The following is a 6,381-nucleotide window of genomic DNA, read 5'->3' as shown; positions in this document are numbered from 1 at the left end:
TATTGCTGGCAGCGGTAGTCACCGGAAGGTTCGGTCGCAAGAAGACCGGGCTCCGGACGGCCACGTGGCACTACCGAGAGGGAGGACCGTCGTGTTCGGAGCGGGACTCTGGTTCATCGCACTGCTACTGCAGCAGCAATTTGATCAGCAGTCGGTACCATAGTGACACAACAACGAACTGCTACAAATCAGTTACTTCATGGATAGCTCCAAAACAAATACCCTATAGCGTGCATTCCATTGACGCCAGACCACTGTCATTTGTGACTTCAGTGGTTTCAAGTGAGATCTCATTAAAGGGCAGGGTAGAAGTGTGCTGTTTTCTGATGAAAGCTGGCTCTGACTGGGTGCCAATGATGGTAGTATGTTGAGGTAGAAGGATGCCAGTTGAGGGCCTGCAACCAACCAGTCTGCACCCTCGACGCACTAGACATACATCTGGAATTATGGTCTAGGTGTCATTTTGGATGACGGAAGGAGCATTCTCGTGGTTATGCCACGCAACATGACTGCAAATTTGTCCGTCAGTCTGGTATGTTCACCCACATACCGCTGTTGTAACCAGACATACTCTACAGAATGTCACATGTTGCCTTGGTCTGCTCCATCACCAGATCGGTCTCCATCTCGAGTACATGTGGGATATCAACATTAACCGTCCCTGTATTGACCGACCAAGTTCAACAGGCATCGAACTCCATCCCATAAACTGTCATCTGGCACCTGTACAACCCAATGCACTCACTTTTCCGAACTTGCATTCAACATTTTAGTGGTTACACTGGTTATCAATGTACCAGCATTTCACATTTTCAATAGCGCATCTCTCGCTTACATTAACCTGTGATTTTTCTATGTTAATCACTTAAATAAGTTACCTAGTCAAATGGATTCCATAAATTTGATTACTAAACATTAATTATTTTTTGGTGTTGCGATTTTTTCCGTAAGTGCATTTTACAGCGTTATTCGTAGTTGTAAGAAAATTGTAAAGTCTTTGGTAGCAATGCTCTTTCCCCAGTACTGTATATTCTCTAATTTAAGTGCATATATTTGGAACCGAACAGCGTATGTGACCAAGTTTTTCATTCGTTAATTTGTCCTGTTGATACTATTCGATAAAACTCAGGCAACACAGATGAATTATTGAGGTTTTGTGCCGACCTATTGGCATATTGCCTGTTGGCTACTGTCCCGGGTTCTTCGGCCGATGTTTGACGATTCCTGTGAAGCTCTGTCATTGCGAGCCACTCAAGCTGGCCAAACATCAGAAAAATCGTCGTAGAAACTTTGGGTCATGAATCTGAGACAGAAGCCAACAGGCAGTAAGCCAACATAAGAGGGACTTCACTAGGGTCTAAGAGTGAAGCGAATTGTCACAAAATTCGTGCATGGTATAGTTTGTAATTTATTTTTGATTAGAACTCATATTTTTCTTTTCATTTGACAACATAATTCCCCTTTAGCACTTCATCATGATCAAAAGCCTCTACTGAAACATGTAAATAGTGATAATTGAGCTATCCTTAAGGAATTCTTTTTAGGAAAATTAAGAAATCGAAAAGACGTCTATTGAATTTTTGTTCATAAAAAAGAAAAAAAGTTACTTTTCATTGAATATGCCTTCAGAAAGTATAGATAACTTCCAGCCACAAGTTATTCTTTCATTTTTTTCGTTTGGTCAGACGTTTAGTCAATAGTTAACAGCAGTCCAGCCTTTGAAAGCATCTGTGACGGGAACTGGCTGCCACTCTCGAATGTGGGAACAATCAGCCTTGAGTGATTGTTAGTGATTCGTGCTCACTTTACACAGCGGCCACGAACAAAGAGAAGTGTGCCAATTCGGTCGTTGACAGACGCCAAGTAACGCAACCCACCAACCTTGGTGGTTGCTTGAACACTACTGCAATATTTGGTACATTTTGCGACAAATGTGCTAAGTTTGCGCTAACTAGCTCAATGAAGTCTTGTTAATGTCGATTACCTTATGATACTTTTATGTATGGAATAATTAATTTCGCCTTTTGGCTAAGATCAAAGTGTAGTATCTGTTCTTATCAGCTTAATATCTGATACGTCCTGCATCGCAGGACCAGAATATTAAACTCATTTTTGGCTCATGACGGAGTGCTAGGGGCTTGCTCCACCTCTGTCGCGGGTTGGCCCGGCATTGCAGTACCGCCGGGATCGTTGCTCTGATTGTCGTTTGGGAGCTACAGAAAAGCAACGATAGATTTGTAAATATTTGTTTGCGTGAAGAAATTGCTACATAACATTTTAGCATAATTGTTACGTTGTCATCTACACTGCTGCAAAAAAGGATGTATGAGGTCTAGCACTCTTCACTGATTACAGTCTATAAGCCAGACAGTACCATCAGATCTGCAAAGACTGGGTGCTCTTCTGCATGAAAATGAAAAATTTATTAAAATTTCACAGCTCCAGATCCACTCTCATGTCATTACATTTATAATGAGCCAATTAAAATCCAGGCAGTCACCCAACATATTGACAAATTAGCTCCAAGCAGTGGAGTTTAGTCCGAATAGGAAGTGATCAGACGTGTGGCACGGCATTGCCTGTGTGGAATATCAGACTCTCATAAGATCTTGTACAAGGTCATTCGACATTAATTGCCGCAGCGTATTGAAAGATAATGAACAGGATTCATATAGGCCATAGCATCTCTGTAGGAAGCACATTTCAGTGGGGTAAGGCTTTCTCTTCTCAAAGTGACTGTGGCGATGATCATCAGACCATTAAACACTATTTAGCAAGCTGTAGCAGACGAGCGTACCCTATAAGATATCTTTCAAGTGACTGAAGCAGCTATTAAATGGATCGAAAAAATATTTATTTATACATTTAGAGCTGTAATGCTATTTATTTCGTAAAATTATGCGCTTCATTTATTTTAGTTGCACGCCAGATAAATAAATAAATAAATGTAAACAGTTTGATTTCCTGTACACATCGAAAAGTCCCCCTCTGTATCTTCCACTGTCTCATTACGCCACGTGAAAGCATTACGGATTCGTTAAGTAAGGTAAAGCTGTCATCAATACGGAAGTCGATTTGGTGGGGCCTTGTCGTATTGCAGGTGGTATGCCGTTGCCTTCCTCTGCCTTTTGATCTGACTTAGCAGCCAGTTACAGGGCGACCTCAAGTTTAATGGGAACACCGAACGACGGTGCAACTCGATTTGTTTTACATAAGAAACATTGTCAGAGGTGAAGAAATTGATAAGCGAGATAAAAGTCCTGCAACTCATCGGGTATGGGAACTATTCTCAATTTGAAATTGCGGAATGCAGACTACTTACGTGAGGTCAAAGGCGACGGAAAACAGCAACGCCAAGAAACGTGGAATGTGTCTCAAAAACGAAAGGTAGATATTTTGCAGCATTGCAACCTCAAATTGCAAGAAGGCCTTGGTTTACGAGGACGCATTTGGACCCTTTCCACCATCATTCGAGTCCGTTATTCCTCTGCAAGTGAGTGTTATTCCGAGTCAGAAGCTGATGTAAACCACATCATTTTCGTGTTCCAAATTTGACAATGAACAATCGTAATTTCTGAAAACTTTGGTGAGTATGGGTTATCTCGTCCTACAGTCAGCGTCTGCCCTTTCGGTTTCTAAAGATATTCTCCAATATAAGGTGACTGTCAGTTTTCTTATGAGTAAAGGGAAAAATGTGTAGGACTCATTTTAATTTACGTATATCACTTATTATTAAATTTAAGAAGAAATATGTATTGATAACATAAACGTCTACTTTATTTATTCTATGTGATAAGCATCTGTTGTGGAAAAAGTTGACGGCTTGAGTACATTTATGTATTCTATGTCAACACGTGATCTCGATGTCTAAATAAAATACGAAATCTAGGAGCCAAATAAAACAATTTTCTTCCTTCCCCCCCCCCCCCCCCCCTCCTACTTTCCTTAAATTGCAAACCCAGCAATGTTTGACTGTCGGTTGCGTTTTCGTCATCGTTGTTTCTTTTTGAAACGTGTTGCTGACGCGCGTTAGGGTTTCCCAGACCGTGCCTCGTGACCTATGTAACTGTTTTCTTCACTATAGTACAAATGAGTTCGCAGTAACGTGTCAATTTTAATGATCCTAGGTTTGATGAAATTGTCTGTCGATGGATGAAGGAAGATGTCACTGTTATATATATGAATAAATAGACGAAAAAGACGACGATTTTGCAATATCCAATGATGACAATTCTGCAAGCGAATAAGGGCATCATTCAGACGAAGAACCGAGGAAAATGGTGATAGGCACCTACCTGTTTCACCAGTAAAATACTTAAATGTTAGCTAACATCAAATGTCTCCTGGGTACTGGGTACTGGTAAGCCAATGTGTAGATCCCAGCAGTAAATGTCAGTTTTGAAAAAAAAAAAAAGTTCAAATGGCTCTGAGCACTATGGGACTTTACATCTGAGGTCATCAGTCCCCTAGAACTTAGAACTACTTAAACCTAACTAACCTAAAGACATCACAGACATCCATGCGCGAGGCAGGATTCGAACCTGCGACCGTAGCAGTCCCGCGGTTCCGGAATGAAGCGCCTAGAACCGTACGGCCACCGCGGCCGGCTCAGTTTTGCAGATTTTCTGTTTGGCGTATCGAGTGCAATTTTTATCTGCAAGTTTAAACCATGGAATTTAGTTTTACGTGAAAATTTAACTGTTACTGAGGTAAGTACTACAGTTTTTCAGAACGTAAAATTCAGTCATTAACAATTCATTTAAGTGTATTGTTTAGAAAGCCGCAGTAAAGTATGCGGTTTTGTTTGATTAAAAGTAAAATACTACAGCCCTTATGTAGCGCAACAAAATCAAAAGCAGTAATTGCACAACAAGTAAATAATTGAAATGTTACGCAACTGAGATTAAAATTTTCATATTATTTATACCTTAAATCTCTGTGTAGACGTAGGGGTACCAGAGACTCATCTTGTAGTACACGTTACAGAAAGGTCACCTCGTGAGTTAAGGGTTAGGAGATATTAAAAAATTTAACTTTTGGTCATTTTTCCAGCGAGAACTTGTTCAAAAGCTATGACTCTAGAGATGTGGCGGAAGGAACAACATGACAGAAGTGAATAGAGAGGGAATTGAGAGAGAGGGGCAGAGAGAGAGAGAGAGAGAGAGAGAGAGAGAGAGAGAGAGAGAGAGAGAGAGAGGTCGAGCACTGTGCCGGGTTGTTTGTTAAAGAGTCGTCTGCGGCGCCAATACTGACGTCAACGTCCGCAGAGTGCGGCTGTGGCCGCGGCCACGGCCACGGCGTGATGGATGGGGCCGGCCTGGCGTTGTCGCGGGGAATGAAACCGGCGGGGACATGCCGAGCGAGCGCCAGTACAGCGCTGGCTAGAGGCTACTGCCGTGTGTGTAGCGCGTGCCCGCCTGGCACCGCGGGTTGCCGATAGCGCAGCCGGGGACTTGACGCAAAGCTGATTAATAGGGCCGCGTGGCAGGCGACGCGATTTACGCCCGCGATAGCGCGCCCGCAATAAATGTCAAAGCCGTCCCGCGTATTTCCTCATAAATGTTAATGTTAAGAGCGGTTTCGTGGGGCGTTTGCCACCGCGCCGCGACGGCAGCGTCGTCGGTCGAAGCCGCGCAAATAGGGCGCGCCGGAATGGAGGCATCACAATGTCGCCCATTCCTCTCTGTCACTCAATCGACTGGCAAATGTGAAACTGCTCTGTCCCTGAAAAACTCGCCTAACATTACTTCGTACTCAGCTTGTGGGCAACGGACTTAATACTGTTCGCCACTAAAATTGCAACACCAGGAAGGACAGCTAATAACGACACTTCGCTTATTGTGGGTAAACAGTATGGTAGGGCAATTACACGATTAAGTTTGTAGATGTTTGATAATGTACAGGGTGCGAAATTTAGTACACAGAGCTGATACTTGCTCTAAATCTGTTGTGTGATGTCCTTAGGTTAGTTTGGTTTAATTAGTTCTAAGTTCTAGGGGACTGATGACCATAGATGTTAAGTCCCATAGTGCTCAGAGCTATTTGAACCATTTTTTTGCTCTAAATCGGCTGCGTACAGAGCCGAAATGAGCTGGTATGTGAGATGCGAGTACGTCTTTCCGTGCTGCTTTAACAGTACACTGCCAGATATCATTTATGGTAGTAGCTCTCGACTCAACGCATGCCAGTCTCTCGGAAACCCACAACCAACTGAGGAGTGGATAGGAGTAACATTCTTACAAGGGGAGGTTACGACGTTTGGAACGTGGATTTACTGCAAACTTCGCACACACGTAGTACTCCTTGAGGACAACAAAATGTGTAAGCAGTAGCGCATACTTCTCAAGCGTTATTGAGAAAATCGCAAGATAATTTCCGTCG

At 42.8% G+C, this 6,381-nt stretch overlaps 1 non-coding gene across 1 annotated transcript; it reads left to right on the top strand.

The window, feature by feature from the left end:
* Positions 1-2,007: 2,007 nt before the first annotated feature.
* On the top strand, positions 2,008-2,201 carry LOC126337486 (U2 spliceosomal RNA). The gene has a single exon (XR_007565069.1). It is a non-coding gene; the product is annotated as a U2 spliceosomal RNA (small nuclear RNA).
* The last annotated feature ends 4,180 nt before the right edge of the window (positions 2,202-6,381 follow it).

This window comes from Schistocerca gregaria, chromosome 2 (genome assembly GCF_023897955.1).
Source record: "Schistocerca gregaria isolate iqSchGreg1 chromosome 2, iqSchGreg1.2, whole genome shotgun sequence".
Lineage (NCBI taxonomy): Eukaryota > Metazoa > Arthropoda > Insecta > Orthoptera > Acrididae > Schistocerca > Schistocerca gregaria.
Note: the sequence above shows the minus strand (reverse complement) of the source record. Positions and strands in the feature narration are given on the sequence as shown.